Below are 24,959 nucleotides of genomic sequence, written 5' to 3'. Positions count from 1 at the left end.
CGTTCCACATTTCCTGCCATTGTTGTCATGCGTGATCCTTGACTTCACGTAAGTAGTCTGTATAAGGAAGGTGCAGATCCAGGACGGTGCCTAAGGTTGCCGCTTGTTTGGCTAATGCATCAACTTCATCATTATAGAGGATACCAGAGTGGGAAGGTACCCACAACAAATGGATCGTCCGGCCCGTGCGTGTGCTGCGAATATATTCAGATATAACATCCAAGATATAACTGTTGGTTGTTTTGTTCCATCGGCTGTACTGAATGTTTTTAAGAACGCTTTGCGAGTCAGATACTATCAGTATCTTGGGGAAGTAAGTGCTAGAGACAAACTTACGTGCTTCCAAAACTGCCATTGTCTTAGGTTTGTCTCTAGCACTTACTTCCCCAAGACATTGATAGTAGCTGACTCGCAAAGCGTCCTTAAACTGTAGTGAAGTTTGACAGTGTCAGTGGATGTACCCATAAAGTAAGAAGAGATTCAGTAGTGCAGATTTCAACATGTTCAGGAGGAATGAGACTTTATAAGGTCTCACCCTTCTCCTTTACTCGGCAGGCTTCGAGATTCATCATGGTGGGAGCTGTCTGGGTACCTGGCGATCCACGATGTGACGTAACCTGACGGCAGTCTTATGCGAGTATTGCTGGTGAAAGTCTCTAAAAACAGTTACATCTGCATCTACCAACATGTCCAACAAAACATTGGGAAGTGCGTGATATGATTCAGTCACTGAAGTATCCTGGGGTCCACTTTCATCTTATTTTACCGCTGGTTCAGGAGGTAATCGATTTAAGTGCCATTCCTATTCAGTCCTGTGTTGCTGACTTAAGATGCTACATTTTTTTGAGCTGTTTTTCTATACCTTTTGACAATTCCATAAGACAGTACAGCATATTTTCAGCTGTCTGATTGCACTGCCAATGACTATGGCTATCCACTTGGCAAATTGAGAAAGCGCCTATCTAAAACTTTGAACCCCTCTTTGGCTTTGCCTCCTCTTTTGATGGAAGGATCAGTGACAATGTGATCCCCCTTGCTGTCGGCCGAGAAGTATTTCAGCTGGTGATTTTCCAATTATTAGCTCTGGAGTTGTACGATAAGTAATTACCATTTTATTTTTTGTAGAGCATGTTGCTTGTTCTCTCCCCTCCCCCCCCCCTCCCCCCCCCCCCAATTTAGTGTTTTTCATGGCTCCCTTGAGAGTCCTGACAAATCTTCCTGGTTCACCACCTGAAGCATGGTGAAATGGAGTTGTAGTCATAAGTTCTACGTCATTTCTCCCACAGAACTTTTGAATTTCGGAAATCCTTCTATATTAATTATTTTTGGTGTGTTTATTGTGACTTCTAAAGTCGTTAGCTTCATGTCAAATATATATGGGAACTGTCAGTATGCGTCCGCACGTATTAACGAGCATGCCTTCCATATTGGTCCAGCATAATTAGCATGAATTCATTTCCATGGTTCTGTTCTCTGGGACAAGTTTAAAAAATCCTTTTGGGAATTTGGTTTTGCCATTTGACAGGACTGACATTGTGAAACCATTTCTTCAGTTTCTTAGTCCATTTTTAGTCACCATCAATATCTTCTTGCCATTTGTTTCATTCTGACGATGCCCCAGTGTCTTTCATGAAACGTTTTCAAACTTTTTTTGACACATTCTTGGCACGATAACCGTTGTGAAGAAAGTAACAAGCCCTAGTTGGCGCTGATGGCACATCTTTTCTTACAACACAGCTGTACAAATGTTTTGTCCTTTGGCAAATAGCTTGGCCATCTGTTTCTCACATAATGCAGGATCATTTCTAGAGCTGCGTCTTTCAAATTTTTCTGTTACCAACTGAAAATGAATTCACCTCCTCATTAATTTTTTAAAAAGTTGCAAGCAGGCTCTTCAGGCACATCGAATTTTCCATCTGGACTAGGAGGCAGTCTTGATAAGAAATTGGCATTGGAATAATTTTCCGTGGGCTTGTATCTGATTTCATAATTATATCTCATCGGTGAGCATGCTCATCTCTGTAGTCTCTGAATTTTCATTATTAGCAGCTGTTTGCTAGAATGGAATATTGAAATCAGAGGTTTGTCATTTCTGAATGGAATATTGAAACCAGAGGTTTGTCATTTGTGAACAGCTCGAACTTTCTTCGAAACAAGCGTTGGCGAAACGTCTTGACCCCATAAATTATAGACAGTGCTTCCTTTTTAATGTGATGAGTTATTTATTTAAAGTCTTGCAAGAAAAGAAGATGGTGTTGCCAGATACATCTGAATACCTGTGAGACAATATTGCTCCGATTCCATACAAAGATGTGTCAGTGGCTAATACCACAGTGTGAATCGGGTCAAGGTGCACCAGTTTAATTTCCTTGAAAATTTCCTTCTTGAGCTTCTTCAAATATGCTGCTTCTTCTTGGTCCACTTCAACTGCGCATTTTTTTTTTTTTTTTTTTTTTTTTTGGAAGTCCATTTAGTGGTCCAGCGATTTCAGGAAACCCCTTCAAGAATTTGTTTTCAAACGGTTCAAATGGCTGTAAGCACTATGGCACTTAACATCTGAACCGGCCGGAGTGGCCGTGCGGTTCTAGACGCTGCAGTCTGGAACCGAGCGACAGCTACGGTCGCAGGTTCGAATCCTGCCTCGGGCATGGAAGTGTGTGATGTTTTTAGGTTAGGTAGGTTTAATTAGTTCTAAGTTCTAGGCGACTGATGACCACAGAAGTTAAGTCGCATAGTGCTCAGAGCCATTTGAACCATTTTGAACTTAACATCTGAGGTCATCAGTCCCCTTGACTTAGAAATACTTAAACCTAACTAACCTAAGGACATCACACACATCCATGTCCGAGGCAGGATTCGAACCTGCGACCGTAGCAGCAGCTCGGTTTTGGACTGAAGTGCCTACAACCGCGCGGTCACAACGGCCGGCGAATTTGTTTTAGTAATTTATTTTTACATCAGAAAACAATAGTTCCTGGATATTCTTTGGGGGGGGGGGGGGAGCAGCTTATATAAGACTTCTCCATTAACTTTAGGTGTCTGGATTCCACAAATGGTTCTGAGCACTATGCGACTTAACTTCTGAGGTCATCAGTCGCCTAGAACTTAGAGCTAATTAAACCTAACTAACCTAAAGACATCACACACATCCATGCCCGAAGCAGGATTCGAACCTGCGACCGTAGCGGCCGCTCGGTTCCAGACTGCAGCGCCTAGAACCACACGGCCACTCCGGCTGGCTTGGATTTCTCAAAACTCAGTGACGTGTCCTAAGTATTCTACTTTGTTTTAGAAGAATTTACATTTCCTTCTGTTGGATCTGTTGCCATTTTTATTAGTCGTATGAAAAGCATGCCATATTTTTTCATATCTGTGCCTCTGACCATTATATCGCCCAAGTGACTGGCACGAAGGCTTGCCGCAGTGGTAACACCGGTTGCCGTCACATTACAGTTACGTGCTGTTGGGCTTGGGTAGCACGTGGATGAGTTGGTTGGTTGGGTTGGGTTGTTTTGAGGGAGGAGACCAGACAGTGGGGTCATCGGTCTCATCGGATTAGGGAAGGAAGTCGGCCGTGCCAAGGAACCATCCCAGCATTTATCTGGAGCGATTTAGGGAAATCAAGGAAAACCTAAATCAGGATGGTCGGAGGCGGGATTGAACCGTCGTCCTTCCGAATGCGAGTCCAGTGTGCTAACCACTGCGCCACCTCGCTCGGTCCGTGGATGAGTCAGCGTCTGGGTCTGCCGAGTGCTGTTGGTAAGCGGGATGCACTCATACCTTGTGAGGCCAGTTGAGGAACTTCTTGATTGACAAGTAGCGGCACCGTTCACGAAAACTGACAGCGGCCTGGAGAGTAGTGTTGTAATGTTGTTGCTTTAATTTGTTCTGCACGCGGTGCTGCTATTCAAGACCATAAAAGTGTGTTAAAACCTGTGAGCTGTCTGGGGAAGTTAACCTTTCATTACTGAGCAACTGTTTCACCAGGTGTAGCTTACCAAATTCCCAACCAGACTAACATTAATTATAATCTTTTAATCGTCATACGACAACCGGTGATATATATATATATATATATATATATATATATATATATATATACAAAAAGAGAATTTAAATAAAAAAATAAATCAGTTTATATTTGGAAATTTATTTTAACATTGATCATTGAAATTTCAGCATATTAAACTTGATTCATACTAAACTGGTGCCTTATTTAGGATTGTGAAAATGTGAGTTTGTAATCTTACGGAACACATCAAATATGGAGCCAAGATTGGGAGACTGTATACAACACTGCATTCATAAAATAACACACGAAGAACGTTGAAACATATGCAAGAGGAAATTAACCACTACCAACCGATTCAATTTTCACCCAAAGAAGTTACGTTCGTGCGCAATCCTGTCCGTCATGTAATTACCACACACTAGTATACTACATTCATACTAACTCTCTGTGAAATCTTCCCGAAAAGAATAGCTGAGGGCTACTTTGATGATTACACCACATGCTTCACGTGGTCAGCTTGGTTTACACAGAGAGTGTAACTTCACAATAATTTTGATAATTAAAATAAATTAGATCGAAAAGCAATTTACAAAAGAAAAACCTCGAACTGGCTAATAACGTCTTACTATTAACATGATGGGTCAAACAATTGTATTAGCACGTGGTACTGGTCTCACAAAGTACACCCCACGTGGGTTGAACATAAAGAAAAGTTGCTATATTGAAAAATATTGTCAAGACGAGACGTTATAATCTCACGCACATTCGCATTTAAGATTGATGATCTTACTTAGAGTTACTGATCAACACGTGGTTCCACTTTACTCACAAAGTAGTGACAAAGCAACTACTGGAAGATATTCTGAACTGTACACTCGAATCACACTGCGTTGCAATCTAAGATAACATTAGATATTTTAGAGCTAAACCTGAAATAAAGGTGATTAAATTTTCAGTTATGCTGAACTTAAGAAATCCATTGTCCTACGGACTTAGCAGACACGCGCTTAGCCGGAGATCTTACCACTTCAGACGCTCGCCGCGGACAGACTGCCCTGGTCCCTTCCTGAGGGTGGCTCACAAATACAAACGGAAGTGGCCAGAGGGGCAGCTTCCTATACCAACATGACAAGGGACGGACAGGACCATACTAAGAATAGAAACCTCTCTGCGTTTAGAAAGCGTAGCTACCTGTTCCGACGTTGGTCCTACTGTTCTCTAGCGGACAGGCTTGTCTGCTACCCTCAAGCATGCAACTAGAAATACATTTGCTCATTCATGCTCTCACACAGAAGGGAAGGGGGATGACAGTATCTTATCATATACAGTATATAAAAGGAAGAGGATGTAGGTTCGGTATGAGAATCTGTGACATGAATTTCATATAAACTGTGTTTAAAGTGTAGTAGTGCGACAGATCGTTCTTGTTTATGTGTAAAAGTAACACATTCCACTACTCAGTCTCTCCCCAGACAGTCAGAAACGCCACAGTAAATTTAGAAGAGGAATTTATGCCGTAAATGACAACAGATTTAAGTAATCAACATGAAAGGAATCCAACAGAGACCTTTCAGTGTGCTGACCACGCGCCCCTCGTACTTGCATCCGGTGATGCCTAAGGGCTTGAGGATGACACGGCGGTCGGTCAGTACCGTTGAGCCATCAAAGCCTGCGGGGACGGTATTTGTTTCTATGTAACTGGCACATCCAGATACGGCAGTCGTTACTTGTTCCACAAATTGCTGATGTAGTGCAGGAGAACTCGGTAGGGAAAACTCTGGTATTCTGGTAGTCCAAGTGGAGTCTTGACAACTGTCATATTCTTGAATTCTTTGTTGAGCTCGAGCTAGAGAGAGATCGATTTTTTTAAAAACATTTGCAATTTCTGACTTTCTGAAATAGCTTCTCAAGCCTTGGAATTGGATATTGATCTATTTCCGGCTGTGGATTTACAAAAAATGGTTCAAATGGCTCTGAGCACTATGGGACTTAACTGCTGTGGTCATCAGTCCCTTAGAACTTAGAACTACTTAAACCTAACCAACCTAAGGACATCACACACATCCATGCCCGAGGCAGGATTCGAACCTGCGACCGTTGCGGTCACGCGGTTCCAGACTGTAGCGGCCAGAACCGCACGGCCTCTCCGGCCGGCCGTGGATTTACAGTCACGTCGAAATCTTCACAGATTCTTATTAATCCACTTGGCTTTAGTACAGCCACAATTGGTGTAACCCACTGACTGGTCTTCACTGGCTTCCAGATTTCTTTTTTGGTCAGTCTTTGAATTTCTTCTTTAAATTTATCCATGGTAGCAAATGGTACTGATATGGACTTGAAAAAATTTTCTGTGGCACCTCTCTTCAACTTCAGGACTGCTTTGCAGGCTCTGCAGGTACATAAGCCAGGCTGGAAAAGAGATTCCTAATCCTGGCGTCTTTTCTTCTCGGCGTCTTTAGAAACCGTTTTGATCCACAAGTTCGCATTAATTGACTTATTTTCGCTAATATTAAAACTGAAAGCATTGAACTACTTAATGCCTAAGACACTGGCAGTTTCTCGTGAGGCGACAATCATCAATGGAAGCATTTTGTTGTTTCATTTTATTTGACCACAGCCATAATTTTTCCCTTTAAATTAAACTGGGCTACAATTTATGTTTCCAGTGTTGAACCTGAATTGAAGTATTAGTGAGCAAGTTACACTAGTATCCAGCAGGAATTTCGTGCTGCAGCCATTGATTTTCAGTGGTGTGTAGTTGTCCTACATCTTCACTGCTGATTATTTCATTATTGCTGATTTAAGCAGCCAATGCAACTTTATTTGCTTCAATTTTTGTTTTACTGGTCCCTGAGTTTGAAAGTTAATGCTTATTGGCAGTAAAAGGAGTTTTGTTACTTCCCAGACAGACGATCGACTCGTATATTTTGCCTGTCCTCTTGATGATACTGTACACAACATTTCTGAATGTGCACTCATTCCTGCTGTAATTTACTCCAGAATTTGAGCAAGATTTCTATGTGGTTGGGATTCCATTCTTTTGATGAACTCCTTGAATGTGACCTTTCCGGTTTATAGTGGCCGGCCACTTGAAAAATATTAGGTGAAATTTTTTTTTTGTATCGCCCATGGCTTTTTCCTCAGTTCGTTAAGAAGTTTCATATACTCATTGGAGCCGGCCGGGTGGCCGAGCGGGTCTAGGCGCTACAGTCTGGAACCGCGAGACCGCTACTTTTGCAGGTTCGAATCCTGCCTCGGGCATGGATGTGTGTTATGTCCTTAGGTTAGTTAGGTTTAAGTAGTTCTAAGTTCTAGGGGACTGATGGCCTCAGCAGTTAAGTCCCACAGTGCTCAGAACCATTTGAACCAGCCATATTTATTGGTATCCTTCAACCAGTGAAAGGCTGCTGCATTGTAGAGCCGAATTCAGCAAAGTATCATGAGGTGCATGCAGTGTAATGACATCTCTGATCGATCTGTCAACATAAGCAATTTCTTGGCCGCATGTTTCCTTATGAACTTACAGCCTCTTTCAACACCATGTAAATCAGCCACCCAATCTGATTATGACTACCAGGTTTCTTTTTTATGCTGGGAATTTGTAGGTAGCCGCCAGAACATACGTTGTTGCCTGAAAATGGGCAGATGGCTGCTTAACCACCTCGGACTATCCTCGCGGGTGTTCTTTTGTCTAAAGAGCTTCGAAAGCAGATGGACATGTCAATGGAGCCCAATGGCAAGAAATGCGCTCGTTTCTGGTCGGCATCTGTTAGCAGATGTGCCTCGAACTGTTTGTATAGGAGGCAGAGACACGTGTCCCGTCGTTCCTTTGTTTTGTCGAAAGCGGGAAGCCCTGGTACATTTGATTTTTGATCCAGTGACGCAGCGCTGCGTTTTGTCAGCAGGTTTAGCAAATTCTGTTGTTCTTTTGACGTTTCCTTTTGTTGCTGCATTAACTGCCGGTGTTGGGGCATCAACACTTTGATAAGGTCCGTAAGTTTTGCTGTACCCATTCTGGATTGTCATTACGATTCTTTGAATACTAGTCGCCAGATAATATATGCAGTAAATGCACTTCCTGAAATAGCCGATACGTGAATACACACGTTTATGAACTTTAAACACAAAGCAGAAATTCTTTACAATATTGTAACTTGGGATGACGTAGAAAGTAAATGACAGCTGAATACCACACTAAAAGTCATGGCTCTTCTACAATGGGGTTTCAAGATGCTACTCCAGGCGGGTGTAAAATGAATGTGCGCAACGGAAAATACTGAAAGCGAAAACGAAGATTTTGCCCTGTCTGACTACCCCCCTGAAGCAGATCTTAGGATCTCTTAATGCTGATACTATTTCCTCCTTTTTGCTCTTTAACATGTAAATTACAACATAAACATACATGAATGATTAAGGAAACTAGTCACTGCTACATGATAAATGTTGTTTCTGCTTATATATTTACCGTAGATTAAAACCCCTTTATATATTACAAATGTTTATACACTCCTGGAAATTGAAATAAGAACACCGTGTATTCATTGTCCCAGGAAGGGGAAACTTTATTGACACATTCCTGGGGTCAGATACATCACATGATCACACTGACAGAACCACAGGCACATAGACACAGGCAACAGAGCATGCACAATGTCGGCACTAGTACAGTGTATATCCACCTTTCGCAGCAATGCAGGCTGCTATTCTCCCATGGAGACGATCGTAGAGATGCTGGATGTAGTCCTGTGGAACGGCTTGCCATGCCATTTCCACGTGGCGCCACAGTTGGACCAGCGTTCGTGCTGGACGTGCAGACTGCGTGAGACGACGCTTCATCCAGTCCTAAACATGCTCAATGGGGGACAGATCTGGAGATCTTGCTGGCCAGGGTAGTTGACTTACACCTTCTACAGCACGTTGGGTGGCACGGGATACACGCGGACGTGCATTGTCCTGTTGGAACAGCAAGTTCCCTTGCCGGTCTAGGAATGGTAGAACGATGGGTTCGATGACGGTTTGGATGTACCGTGCACTATTCAGTGTCCCCTCGACGATCACCAGTGGTGTACGGCCAGTGTAGGAGATCGCTCCCCACACCATGATGCCGGGTGTTGGCCCTGTGTGCCTCGGTCGTATGCAGTCCTGATTGTGGCGCTCACCTGCACGGCGCCAAACACGCATACGACCATCATTGGCACCAAGGCAGAAGCGACTCTCATCGCTCAAGACGACGCGTCTCCATTCGTCCCTCCATTCACGCCTGTCGCGACACCACTGGAGGCGGGCTGCACGATGTTGGAGCGTGAGCGGAAGACGGCCTAACGGTGTGCGGAACCGTAGCCCAGCTTCATGGAGACGGTTGCGAATGGTCCTCGCCGATACCCCAGGAGCAACAGTGTCCCTAATTTGCTGGGAAGTGGCGGTGCGGTCCCCTACGGCACTGCGTAGGATCCTACGGTCTTGGCGTGCATCCGTGCGTCGCTGCGGTCCGGTCCCAGGTCGACGGGCACGTGCACCTTCCGCCGACCACTGGCGACAACATCGATGTACTGTGGAGACCTCACGCCCCACGTGTTGAGCAATTCGGCGGTACGTCGACCCGGCCTCCCGCATGCCCACTATACGCCCTCGCTCAAAGTCCGTCAACTGCACATACGGTTCACGTCCACGCTGTCGCGGCATGCTACCAGTGTTAAAGACTGCGATGGAGCTCCGTATGCCACGGCAAACTGGCTGACACTGACGGCGGCGGTGCACAAATGCTGCGCAGCTAGCGCCATTCGACGGCCAACACCGCGGTTCCTGGTGCGTCCGCTGTGCCGTGATCATTGCTTGTACAGCCCTCTCGCAGTGTCCGGAGCAAGTATGGTGGGTCTGACACACCGGTGTCAATGTGTTCTTTTTTCCATTTCCAGGAGTGTATATCAACGTCCAAAGAACTGAAAAGATACAAATGAATTTCCTAACTAATCTAACTGATCAGTTGCCCAAATCTGCCTCTTTTTATAGCTACGCGATCTATTATAAATAGCCGCGCGGTTAGAGGCGCTATTCACCGACTGCGCGGCCCTCCAGTCGGAGGTTCGAGTCCTCCCTCGGGCGTGGGTGTGTGTGTTGTTCTCGGCATAAGTTAGTTTAAGTTAGTTTAAGTAGTGTGTAATTCTAGGGACCGATGACCTTAGCAGTTCGGTCCCTTAGAAATTCACACACATTTTCTAATATAAATAACGTGAGATGACTGACATCATCTATGTACCAAACACTAGAAGACACTACTTTCAAACCCCAGTGGAAATAAAACTTACGTGATCACAGCTGTTTAGCTTTATAGCCCTACTAAGCCGAAGCAATTAGCAGTATCACTGTATGTACTGCGTCCGGTGCGTCGGAATGATGGTTCTCGTACACGTCTGCGACGATGGAAGAACTCCAGCCACGAAATAAATCTCTTTCAAACGCTGGGATGGCAGAAGGCGGTCTTCTGACTAGTACAATACTGTCTTCTCCTCTCTGTGTTCTACAGACAAGAAATGCGAACTCGCAGCCACAAGGACGGAATTCAGATAACATCTCAATGTGAGTATAGACAGGAGAAGTGCTCTCAATCACTGAACGCTGCGTAATCGACGATTCCCTGCCCAGAGGCGAAGTCCAGAATCGTATAAGTTCGCAACAGTACAATGCGTAACCGTTCTAACTACAGAATCTCCTGAGAACAAAGACAGCAAGTCCGTCTGTACCAACAAAAACTGATACTGAGCGACCGTCAATCACGGTCACTCAAAACGAAGACCTCTTTCTCTCCACCACTGCCTTCCCAGTAAAGCTCGGGGTCCTCTCCCTCATACCTGCAGAAGGCGAATCATATTCTCAAAACCGCGGAATATTCTCCCTCTCTACAGATTCTTCTGAACGCCGACCAATCATATTTTAGTCTCTTATCGTCCAACGTGGAAAGTTAGCGAGAATATATCTATCGCCATTAATAAGAAATTCGTACAATGGCATGCCTTTCAGAGGAAAAATCCTCGGAAATAACTCAGCCTGCGTGATTTCCGAGATAACGCTTCCTTGTTCCTCTCTGCTGCGTCCAAGATTTTCAGAGTTTCCAAAGTATTATCCGGCTATCCTTCTGGCGTTGCTACAATACCGGCCAGCCACCGCTGTACTGTGCTTCAGCGCTCGGGTGCCCCGACCGTCCGTCTGTGTTAAAGCAGGACCAACACACCTGTGCGGGCTTTTCCACCCAGGACCTGAGTTACGCCTGCCGTTTCATTTCCACTAGCGTTCCAACCTCTGCTAGTATAGGCAATCATTCATTACGCCATTTTGATAATAAAGGCAATCCATCACCTTTCATGCAGTAAGCGTCAACAACTATTTACAAGTTACACGTGACAATGTCATTCTTCTTTAAATATCCATATATACGATGTAAAACCTATTAAATGATACCTAATTTCGATTGTAAATCACGGCAAAGTATGTAGATGAGTGATTGTAAGGTCCGAAATTATAGCCACCTTACAAGGTGACAAAAGTCATGAGATGCCTCCATATCGCGTCGGGACTCCTTTTGCCCCGCGTGTTGCAGTAACTCGACGTGGTATGGATCAACAAGTCGTTGGAATTCCCCTGCAGAAATATTGAGCCATGCTGCCTCTATAGCAGTCCATAATATTGCGAAAGTGTTGTAGGTGCAGGATTCTGTTCACGAACAGACGTCTAGATTACGTCCCATAAATGTTAGATGGGTTCCTGTCGGGCGATGTGGCTGGCTAAATCATTTGCTCGAAGTGCAGAATGTTCTTCAGACTAATCGCGAACAATTGTTGCCCTGTGACATGGCGCACTGTCATGCATAAAAATTCCATCGTTATTTTCCGACCTGAAGGCCATGAATTAACCATATTCAGTCAATGATCGGCACAGTTAGACCAGAGTCCATTCCAAGTAAAGACAGACCACACCATTATGGTGCCATCACCAGCTTGCACAGTACCTTGTTGACAACCTGGGTCAATAGCTTTGTGGGGTCCGCACCACACTCGAACCCTACCGTCAACTCTCGCCAATTGAATTCTGGACTCATCTGACCAGGCCACAGTTTGCCAGTCGTCTACTATGTAAGACGTGTATATTTCTATTGTCTATTGTCAAACCACAATTTATGAAAGATGGTTATATTTCATTAATAGGATTAAGTAGGAATAATTAATATTTGTCATGTTGGAAATAATAATGGTAGCAGGGATTGTCTGCACCAGAAAGCATTGTTGGCAGGAGAGACCGCACTTTAGCGTTCGTAGGAAATCAATAGTAAGCGAGATGTGAAGCAAGTTGGTAGCAGGTCTGAAGCGAGAGGTTGAGAGGAGCAGTGTGCCTGCCAACCACCAGCTATGACTTACAAGAGATTATAAACGGATGTACAGAGACAAAAAAAATGGTTCAAATGGCTCTGAGCACTTTGAGACTTAACATCTGAGGTCATAAGTCCCCTAGAACTTAGAACTACTTAAACCTAACTAACCTAATGACATCATACACATCCATGCCCGAGACAGGATTCGAACCTGCGAATGTAGCAGTCGCGCGGTTCCGCACGTACAAAGTCATCAGCTAACTATTATCATAAGAGGAACTAGTATTATTGAATTATTTTCTTTGCGAAACTCAAGACTACTGAAGGTATGTTTGCGCAATGCTAGTTGTAAGATTATTGTAAAATAATTTGATTACCAGGAGTAAATATTTGAAGAAACGTTTTAAGAATATAATTAATTTTGCCAGCAATGTTGCATTACTGATTATAATCCATCCCAAAAACCATCAACGTAAAACTTTGCAAAAATTTTATTGTTGTCAGGAAAAGGTGTAACTATGAATTACGTAACTTCAGTCAAATTAATTAAAGAATAACGTCATCTTTGCTATTAAAGAATAACGTCAGCTTTGGTAATAAATACAGCCACTTATTATGACAGCCCACAAGCAGTTCATAGAGTATACTAAAGCAGAGTAAGCATATTCAGATCGCAGTTCGATGAAGCAGTCAGATGGCGATCCAGTAACAGTAAAAAAGGTAAGGAACAGTTTTGGGTTATTGCAGATAACGACTGAGGGCCACGACGACGTCACATACTATGTTTCGTCGAAATCATCAGAAAATCACTTTTAATAAGCAGCAATTAAATTTGTATGCGAAGATTGAGAAAGAGAATAAATTTCAAAGGGAAGATTTCATTTGTTATTATTAAGCAAGAGATAGAAATCCTAAGGAAAGGTTTCATAGGTTATTGTAGAAGGGAAAGTTGCTTAACAAAAAAAAGGAGATGTTGTAGAACTACAACGATGAAAATTAATATTACGACGATGTCAAACCTTATTTTCATGATTTAAAGAAGTATTCATGATATTAAAAATGTAATTATAATTTTATTATTTTCATTTTTGTGCTCAGTGTATCAAAGACTTTCTAGTGCACGGAATAAATTAGCATTGTTTGTACTACGAAACTATATATGATTGTTAAGGGTTAAGCATGTAATAATTCGATGTAAGACATTTGGTTGAGTCTGAATTTTGTTCTCGTACTGGTCGGTAGAGAAGGAAAGGTTCCTTAATCGACTTGAAGGTATAAAGGCTGTAAAAAGGAGAGAGAAAGAAGGTAAATACAATTTATTCAAAACAAATATCTCCCAAGTATAACGTCTTGTCATTTCCTATAACTAAAAATTGCAAGGTCTAATCTGAGCCCGTCCTGAATAACAGCGAAGAACATTTATGTTATCATATATTTTCTTCGTTTGACCACGGTTGTGATTCGCATGTTTCTTTTTGTTACGCGACGTGTTATGAATATTTTCATTATACGCGCAAAAGTGCACACAGCTTTAATCGAACCTGCGTCTTTCGGAACCGATAACTTTTAATCAGTACAATTACGCGAATACCGTCTAAGTCGCAACCGTGATCGCAAAAGTGTTTCCTGGACCAAACAATTCTTATAAAATGTGTATTCTCCAAAGCGAGCAGCATTGTACTATAGCTGACTCGCAACAATCGAAAGAGTAAAAAGTGGTGCTTAAATAAAATTGCCACCTGTTTAATAATTATCATTATCCCTATTAATAAATAAATAGCAATTCAGTATGTATACAATCAATAAACAGAGGGTGCAATTCAGTGGCATCCGTGACAGGACTAGCTTATTTGTGTGTGCTAATGTGTGTTAACTGCGAGAAGGATCAGTAAAATACAGCATCAAGTGATTTCAGTAGAGGTTAACTGAACGAGATTGGAACTGAATTTTAATCAAACGAAAGTGAACATTTATAGTACTGATTCCAATCTGGTGCAGTGTTGTAATTATTTTATGTTTTGTGTGACGGAATAATTGATGTGTTGCGTGTGACGTTTTCCCGATTTCACTTGCACCCAAACATTTGCAAACATGGTGAAAACAGTGCGACGTGTAAGAAAAGCTACACAGCAGGAAGTAACTGTAGAACATTTAGAGGAGGATGGAATAACTAGTGATGTAGAAATTGATAATATTTTTTCAGATCAGACGGAGGATATAGAACAGGGCACTAATATTTGCTGTAGAGCATTCAGGCAGAATACAGACGGTAGTTCATGTGCAAACTGAAGCAGAACCACAAGAAACACCAGTTACAGTTGATTTACCACCGGCAGAGCCAACACAAACAGTAATGGATCCATTTTCTCTCTTAATGATGAAAATGGAACAAATGTTTAAAATACAGGAACAATCACAGATACAGCGTGCAACTGAGATTAATAATAACTCAGATAAACGTATTAGCAGAGTAGATGAACGGATTAGGACCTTGGATGAACGCATCAGTCAATTAGACGAGCGTACGCAGTTAAGCTTTTCACAGTTCTCAAAAGAGATAGATCAAAAGCTTGAAAACCGGTTAAAAGAACACGATCGCCAGCTACGACAGCAAATAGATGCCCAGTTGTCTGCTATACAGAACAACATTTCAAGTATGCAACAAACATACCATGACTTACCACAGAATGTAAAGCAAGTAATACAGGATGTGGACAAATTACAACAAACACACACTTCTTTGGAAGCAGAAATACGCAACATAAGTACACGTATAGAAAACCTTACGGTTGATAATCAAAACGTAATAGAACATAAATGCAAAGAACAAGAAGAACGCGTTGTGACCACATTCAACACATGGCAAAATGACAAAGACAAACAAATTAGTACTGTTATACAGATGCCCAGTTGTGATGTTACAACGAGCAGGAACACAACTGATACATGAAAACAACACAAAGATTCATGAACTCCAGACTGAATTACAAAACGTGCAGAAAGTGCTTAATGAAACACGTATGCAAACATCTCATAACAGTTCACCGGAGTGTGTTAGTATCACAGAAACACACCCTGATCATTATGAAACGCCTTTAACTGAAAGTAGGGGGCAGACGGGCAATAATTTCAATCCAACACGTGGAGTAACATCCGTTTATCAAGACCATACACAATCATTGGTGACTCAGGATGCTTTAGTGAAGAATTCACATTTTCAGAAGTTTACCAATGATAAGAACGGACCCCATCCAATTGTGTTTATCAAAGGGATCCGCGGAATAATGCCAAATAGTTGGAACGAAAGGGAGAAAATTGTCTTTACCATTACCCATATTCAAGGTGAGCCAGCGTTGTTCGCGACACGGAAAGCTGAACAATGCAGCTCCTTCGATGAATTTGAACAAGCTGTTCTAAACAAGTATTGGTCGCGTGGGGTACAAGAACGAGTAAGGAAAGAAGTTTATAGTCCTGAGCCATTTAATAGAAAAGGCGGTACTTTGCGGAAATATTTCGAAAAGTATCTGGACAAAGTGAAATATTTATCCACACCAATTCCTGAGTGTGAAGTTTTAAAGATATTAAAGGAGAAGTTACCGCATGATCTAAAGGGGAAATTGTTTCACATTCCTGAAGGCAACGTGGAACATTTTCTATCTGTACTGGACTCTTTAGATTTGGTTATCGAAGAGGACAGACACCATTATGTGAGTAATTCGTCGAATAATGGTAATGGTAATGGCGACGGGCGAAACCACAAGAACAATAGTAATAGAAACACCTACTATGGGAATCAAAACCATTGGAATAGTCCGAATTATTCAGGATGGCAGAACCACAATATGAACACTAATGGACAGTACGGTAATGCACCGAATCACAATTATCATCCACAGAACAATAGTGGACAAAACAATAACGGAAACTTTTCAAAGAAACGGAAACGAGATTTTAGAGCTAACGCCAATTACAATAACGGTAATTTTTCAAATAATCAGCAAAACATGCAACCACCACATAACTGGTCAATACAGAATTATGCACAACAGCAATGGCAGCGGCCTAGGCCACCGTAATATCACTACAACAATCATGTACAGCCCCCGTACAATGCAAATATGTCAAATAACATGCAGCAGCATATGAATGCGCAGCCATGGCAACCACCGAATCAAAATATCAAGATCATTGAGGGAAGTGAACCGCAATCATCAACCAGTACCAGTCAGTCAAACTAGACAACATTCTGCTCCCGTGTGTCAGTCGCAGGGTGTCTAGGGGGCACTTGCATGAATGATGTTAGTAATAACGAGCAACCAAGCGTGCAGACAACCAGCTGTAGTAACAATGAGAATGTGTGTCGCATAGAATCAGCAGCGATCGGGTCGAACGACGCGAAAAATACAGTGTGTAGGAATAATTCTGTTGATGTTGCTCAGCAACGTAGTTCAACTATGCAGATGTTAAGATATAATGACGGAGTCGATATACGAGAGGAAATATGTCAAGATTTTCGTAAGAAGTGTGATTTGTTTGAACGGGAAGTTGTACAAGCAGCTATAGTTTGTGATGTTTATGGTATTCAAACTACGGTGATTTTAGATACTGGAGCATCTGTTTCTGTGCTGAATGAATCGTTCTTTCTTCACTTAATGAAGATTAGAAAGATTCCGGTTTTTCCAGTCACCAATTGTCGAGTCACAGGAGCCATTAGTCAGAAAGCCCAACTAGTTCGGGAACAGACACGGATTTGTATTAATTTTGGAATGGGAGCCAAAGAGTGCACCTTCCTTATTGTAAAGAATTTAGCCGTGAACTGTCTCCTAGGATTAGATATTTTGCGAGAGACGGAAACCATAATCGATCTCGCAAAGGGTGAATGCAGCATGTGTTTCGGTGACACGAGAGTCAGGTTAGACTTGGTAAAGACCAAAGAATTGCATGGCAAATATTGTCAAATTTTAAAGATAGAACCAATTCGCGCACATTTATGGCGGCTTCAAGATAGTTTCAATTGCCGTACCTTCCCGGTCATGGAAGATGTGAAGGACGAGGAGAATATCCACCTCTCTGAAATAGTAGAAAAAATTCAACAATCCTCTGGTCTTGACAGTCTGCAACAAAAGCTATTATTAGACACACTTACTAATTATCGTAAAGTATTTTTGAAAAAACCTGGACTAATTAAAGGTTACGTGTACGACATGCAAGTGTTTCCCCATGAAATTTACTGTCATCAAACGTACTCAATACCCAGCGCGAAAAGGGAAGCAGTAACAAAAGAAATTGGACCATTCGTGATCTTAGGTACACCACATAGAAATAGTTATTTCTTGGCCAATCCCAACTCAAATAGACAGAAAAGACTATACAATCACAAAGACTTGAAAAGATATGTATCTTAAGTACAGTAGATGACCTTTTACGTGTCTCGTAATGAGGTGAAGTCAAACATCAAAGACTCAAGTACTGTGCGAGTAGGCTAAGCGACAATTATTAATTAATGGACTAGTGTATAAGTATTTCATGGACATACTGCGATATGGCGTGAGGGAGAGTAGTAACAGACAATATTGGAAGCATCAATACTGCTTGGAGAAAGAGACTCTCAGAATACCAAATAGTTGTAAGAAAATTTCAGCTCCAGTTCGACGGAGAAAAGGATACCGAGCTGCAGCAAGGAGAAGAAGAATTGCTTCAAGATGATTCCACCCTAAGACACTTAATCAAACATAATACAAACTTGTTGAGATAGTAAACTTTCAGCAACTTACGCGTGTGAAACTACGAACAGTGAACAGAACTGCTTATTTCACACAACAGTAGGATATAGTTTAGAAAATAAGCGTTTCATTTTGTTGATTGTTAACTATTTTGAACTCACTAGGGCGAGCAGGTTATGTTCTTTTTTTTTCTTTCAGACTGTGTACAGGATACACTTACAACATGTGAAGTTTACGCGAGTTACGTATAGATTTAACAAATTTTCCACCGTAAGTTAGTGCTTGGACTTGCATGAGCTATAAACCAGGTGGAACAAGATGTTGTCCATGACTGAACAGATCATTACACATACAAACATATACAGACTTATGTTTATCACTGCACAATTCTCTGTAAGTCCAGGAGCACCTTTTCGAGAAAATATATGACTTAGGATTTGCTTTTATATTGTAAATGACTACAATTATGTACTTTATTTGGTATGAACAATCATTCAGTTATTTATCATTATATAAGTAGACTGTGTAAAGACATTCTTATGAGTAGCACAAGGACTTAACCTTGTCAGACTTGATAACTGTGATCAAGTGACTACGTGGTGGAGTGAATATGTCACAGATGACCTATGAACGAAGACTTCCTGTGAACATTATCCTCTACGCGTACGAACTTTATTTCACTGGCGAAAGAGTGGAATTTAACACAAAAGTGGACGCTCAATGAGTGCGTTGTGTTACCATGATTTCGATTTCAAATTCTGTGCTACGAGTGTTCAGTAATGCCAAGTATTCAGAGTTATTGGGACCACATGCGTGGACGTAACATTCCACGCAAACTAAAACTCAAGAGCAAGTGTTTTTATCGATCAGTCAGCAACAGTGGTGAGTCGTAACAGTGTTGGGAACTGCTACTGACTATATCATTAAACCCGTTGCAGAACTGTATCAATTTTGGAACGTAATTACATGAACCTTTAATTGCAGATAGTCAGTTACGTCGGAAGGACGAATGGACTTGCGCCGGCCGTGGTGGTCTTGCGGTTCTAGGCGCTGCAGCCCGGAACCGCGGGACTGCTACGGTCGCAGGTTCGAATCCTGCCTCGGGCATGGATGTGTGTGATGTCCTTAGGTTAGTTAGGTTTAAGTAGTTCTAAGTTCTAGGGGACTGATGACCTAAGACGCTAGGTCCCATAGTGCTCAGAGCCATTTTTTTGAACGAATGGACTTGCATCATGATAAAGAAACTCACAAACAGTCGAACACTTCACAAAAACAAAACAACAAATTCTTCTTGTTGAGTGAAAGAGTGCGCGAAATATGATGTAATTTAGATGTTAATTTAAGGAACTGATACTGCTGTTTGAATTTCATGTGACTGTGTGCTGGGATGCTGAGCACACGTGTCGGTAAGGGCAGCATACTGCAGCGACATCATCCGTCATCCTTTGCCGCACCCTGCCACGTCATCGCAGTCCATCGCAGACTTACCAGATGGGGCGAGACATCAGTGTTGCAGTACACCAAGTCGCCAGCCGTCGTCACCAGCAGCAGTATCACGAAATTGTACCATTATTAAATGTCATACGAAGTGAATATTGAAATACTGAAAATTAAAAAAGAGGGTATGGAAGATGTGCTCGCTCCGCCGTGGTTTTTTTCCGGGGTTTTTCCCATTGGTCTTTGCCCGAATAGGGGAGCGTATCTCAAAATCCCTGAGACTTAAAAGTAAACAGAACACATGCTTCCAAGTGAAAGAACACAGTGAACTTTAAACAGAACAGACAAGGAAAATAAGCCTGCTTGGATGTCCAGTCAAACAAGTGTGACTGTACATCTAAAGGGGGCAATGTAGTGCTACAACGATCAAAATTAATATTACGACGATGTCAAACCTTATTTTCATGATTTAAAGAGGTATTCATGGTATTAAAAATGTAATTATAATTTTATCATTTTCATTTTTGTGCTGAGTGTATCAAAGACTTTCTAGTGAACGTAATAAATTAGCATTGTTTGTACTACGAGGCTATATATGATTCTTAAGGGTTAAGCATGTAATAATTCGATGTAAGACATTTGGTTGAGTCTGAATTTTGTTCTCGTACTGGTCGGTAGAGAAATATATAAGTTACGTTGGAAAATTGACCCAAGTCTGACCAACACTTCTTTGGTATTGCACTTTTCCTTTGACATGCGGAAGTTCTGAAAGGACTAGATTTATTACATCATCCAAGAGAACACAGTGCTTCCTCCCTACGAAGAAATCCTGAATCAAGTTACAAATTTTGTTTGATACTCCACATGACAGTACTTGTGTCAGTAACGCAGTTGTTGTACCGAGAAACTGGCTTCTAGAAAGTAGTACTGCGTCCACCTGATTTCCTTGATCGATGGCACTCAGAACGCCATGTGAGATAAGAAAGGGCAAGTTGGGTACCGTAGAACAGGTGTTCTCGGAAACCATGAATGTTGGCGAGATACCACGGTCTCGGTTTTGAATGTCGCGGCAGGACTGTGCGTTCCGGACAAGTCGTGAATGGAGTGAGTAACGTGGAAACGAGTTGTAAACAGCGCCAGCGATCGCGGCGTTCCCGCGTGTGGCGCCCCCGCAGCGTTGCCTCATTCTTTCCTGGAACGTGTCCGTCAACAGCGTCATAGCAATTGAGAAGCAGCCTGCTATGTTCAACGGACTGGTTCTCTCCTCTTTCCTACACGTCATTTTTCTGCGAACTGCATTTGCCACATTACGTCCATTGCTGCCAGTATCCAAGGTGTGGTCACCACCGCCGCGCCTGAACAATCCTCGTTTTCTTCATACTGCAGGAACGAAGGGATATTGGTGTTTAACGGACTGTTGACTGGGTTACCAAAGAGAAGCTCTCTGTTGGCGGAAAGAAAAAGTACTTGCGCTTTTCAGGGGAACTGTCTAGATATAGGTATTCGCTTTTATCGGTTTAAGGAAACCACGGGATACGTAAATGAGAATGAAAGGACGGATATTCAAGGCGCTCCTCTCGAGTTCGTCTCCAGTGTGCGATACACTGACTATCGTACCACATCTTTTGATATTCTCCACAGTCACAATCAGATACATTCCTTTCTCACATCTTTTTGGGTGTGTTATGTTTCACTGGCCGAGTGATGTGTTGGTATGAATCTACCACGTTCACTAGCATTTAAGTTTTTTGTAAGATCTGCAAATTTTATAGGTATGATCTAAGAATATATTTACACAGAAATGTGACTACAAAATTCTGAATAATACAAAGTTGTTTTACTTCTAACTGTAGCAGGGTGCTGAACATAACTTGACCATATTCCAACATGAAGTGTTGAGTGCTGTTGACAGGGGATTTCAGATCGATTCCGTATTTCTGGATTTCCGGAAGGCTTTTGAAACTGTACCACACAAGCGGCTCGTAGTGAAATTACGTGCTTATGGAATATCGTCTCAGTTATGTGACTGGATTTGTGATTTCCTGTCAGAGAGGTCACAGTTCGTAGTAGTTGACGGAAAGTCATCGAGTAAAACATAAGTGCTTTCTGGCGTTCCCCAAGGTAGTGTTATAGGACCTTTGCTGTTCCTTATCTATATAAACGATTTGGGAGACAATCTGAGCAGCCGTCTTCGATTGTTTGCAGATGACGCTGTCGTTTATCGACTAATAAAGTCATCAGAAGGTCAAAACAAACTGCAAAACGACTTAGAAAAGATATATGAATGGTGCGAAAAGTGGCAGTTGACCCTAAATAACGAAAAGTGTGTGGTCATCCACATGAGTGCTAAAAGGAACTCTTTAAACTTCGGTTACACTATAAATCAGTGTAATCTAAAAGCCACAAATTCAACTAAATACCTAGGTATTACAATTACGAACAACTTAAATTGATTGGAACACATAGAAAATGTTGTAGGGAAGGCTAACCAAAGACTGCGTTTTATTGGCAGGACACTTAGAAAATGTAACAGACCTACTAAGGAGACTGCCTACACTACACTTGTCCGTCCTCTTTTAGAATACTGCTGCACGGTGTCGGATCCTTACCAGATAGGACTGACGGAGTACATCGAAAAAGTTCAAAGAAAGGCAGCACGTTTTGTATTATCGCGAGATATGGGAGAGAGTGTCTCAGAAATGATACAGGATTTGGGCTGGAAAAATTAAAAGACAGGCATTTTTCGTTGCGATGGAATCTTCTCAAGAAATTCCAATCACCAACTTTCTCCCCCGAATACGAAAATACATACGGAGCCGCTATCACCACGATAAAATAAGGGAAATCAGAGCTCGTACGGGAAGATGTAGGTGTTAATTCTTTACGAGATTGGAATAATAGAGAATTGTGAAGGTGGTTCGATGAACCCTCTGCCAGGTACTTGAATGTGATTTGCAGAGTATCCATGTAGATGTAGATGAACAAAGAATGCGAAAATCTGCAACTGAACCTTTTCTAATTGTGTGCTCCTTCTCTTGCACGTGTAATTTCAGTGGTAGACATGTTAACTTCATATACGGAGTGTATATCTCATTGACTTTCCTGTCCCATCAAGCAAGAAGATTCGTATCAAAAGTTTACCTCTCGTTGTAATGTAATACAGGAAACCAATGACAATATGCTAAATAGGTCGTGGCGGCCACTACTGCTACGACAGTAGGGCGTCGTTGTCTTTGGAAATTTTCTTCAAGATATGGATGCCATAAGTATCCGCTCAGAGAATTACGTGTAATTCCATTTAATGTAGGTGAATCCACTGTAATTTAATTTCCACAGCAACTGATAAATGATGGATGAAATAGGATACCATGCAGTGGTGCAGTGTAATGAGCCGCGTTCTTGCATTGGGATACTACCATGGGCCAATGCAACTGAATGCTTTGAGCAAAGTAATATTTGTGAGTGTTCTGGGTTACGGCTGAACTGTGTTCATCTACTGAGAACTACGAACGTCTTTTGAGGAATAACATGGCTGTGGGTAGTAGTGTATGCACCGTTGTAGAACGAAAGTTAACTAGAGACTTCTTGTCCTTCCACCTACATGGAAGGATTTGAAATTTATCGACGAAATTACTTTCACAGTTTTTTTCACGCATTTTACCTGATTTGTTTCGAATAAGGCATCCAAGGTCTGCAATCAGGCGCTATCAAACAACATTATTTATTTCGTTTTCTTGTGACACCAATGCTATTTGACTGTAAGCTTTGGACACATTACTCTTCGTTCCAATGACGCTGTCCACGTAACACACGGTTTCCAGGATCTTGTTGAGAACTATTGTGTATTGTTGACATCTTCAGTCTGAAAATCCTGTGCAGTCCTCATCGTCTCAGTATAACTACACAATCTAAATCTATTTGAAACACACCTTGGTCTCCCTCCACAAATGCCCTCCCCCCTTCCACATTTTCGTTAGGTACCAAATTGACTATGCCTTAATGCTACAGGGTATGCCCTATCAAAGCAGCTCTTGTTCTAGTCAAGTAGTGTCAAACATATATTTTCTTCCCATTCCAATTCAGTAACACCTTATTAATTAATCGATCTACCCATCTAAAATTCAGCCTTCCCTTTTTATGTGACCTGTTTATCGTCAACGTTTCATTTAATACTAGGCTATACTTCAGACAATCAGTTTCAGAAAAGACTTCCTAATACTTAAATCTATATTTCATATTAGCAGTTTTTTTGCTAAAACCAGTTTGCTTTTTTTTAATATTGCCAGTCTGCATTTTGTATCCTCTCTTCTTCGGTCATCGTCAGTTGTTTTGCGTCCTAAATAGCAAAATCAGCTACCACATTTAGTGTCTCGTTTTTAAATGTAATTCCCCTACCAGCGTCTGACTTCATCCTACTGCGTTCAATTACCCTTTTTTACTTTTGTTCCTGTTCATCATATAATAGTTTTTCCAGACACTATTCCTTCCTTTCAGCTGCTCTTCTATGTCTTTTGCCGTCTCTGACACAATAACAGCGTCATCACTGTACCTTAATTTTTGTCTTTCTTCTCCCTGGACTTAAATTCATTCTCCATGTTTTTCCTTGAGTTCCTTTACTGCTTACTCAATTTACAGACCGGGTGACATCATGGACAGGCTACAATTGTATCTCGCTCCCTTCTCAGCCACCGCTTCCCTTTCATGTATTTTGACTGTTATTATTGCGGTCTGGTCACTACACAAGTTGTAGATAACTTTACACTTCCCGTATTTAATCGTTACTACCTTCAGAATTTTACAGACTGTATTCCAGTTAACATCGTCAAAAGCTTTCTCTATAGCTACAAACGCTATAAGAATCTGTTTTCATTTTTTCAAGCGATGTTGTAAGATAAGTTTTAGGGTCAATATTACCTCGCGTTTTTGTGCATTACTCAGTACCATTTTTACATTCTTCTTGAAGTCTGACTGTTTCGCCTTTCTCGTACGTTGGGGGTTGTTTTGGGGGAGGAGACCAAACAGCGAGGTCATCGATCTCATCGGATTAGGGAAGGACGGGGAAGTAAGTCAGCCGTGCCCTTTCAAAGGAACCATCCCGGAATTTGCCTGGAGCGATTTAGGGAAATAACAGAAAACCTAAATCAGTATGGCCGGAAGCAGGATTGAACTGTCGTCCTCCCGAATGTTTCTCGTACGTCTTTCACATCAAGTGGAATAGCTTTGTCATGCCTGGGTTTCCCAACGATCATCAGTAATTCTACGAGGAAGTCGTCTATTCGAGGTGCCTTGTTTTAACTTGGGTCTTTCAATGTTGAGTTCAATTCTTATCGTAGGATCATATATCTTAACCACATCTGCTTTCTCTTCCCTTTCTAAAATATTGTCGTCAAGTGCATTTATTGTCTGTAGCCCTTTCTGCGTTGCG

This window comes from Schistocerca americana, chromosome 3 (genome assembly GCF_021461395.2).
Source record: "Schistocerca americana isolate TAMUIC-IGC-003095 chromosome 3, iqSchAmer2.1, whole genome shotgun sequence".
NCBI classification, from domain to species: domain Eukaryota; kingdom Metazoa; phylum Arthropoda; class Insecta; order Orthoptera; family Acrididae; genus Schistocerca; species Schistocerca americana.
The sequence above is the reverse complement of the archived record's forward strand: the minus strand, read 5'-3'. Positions refer to the sequence as shown.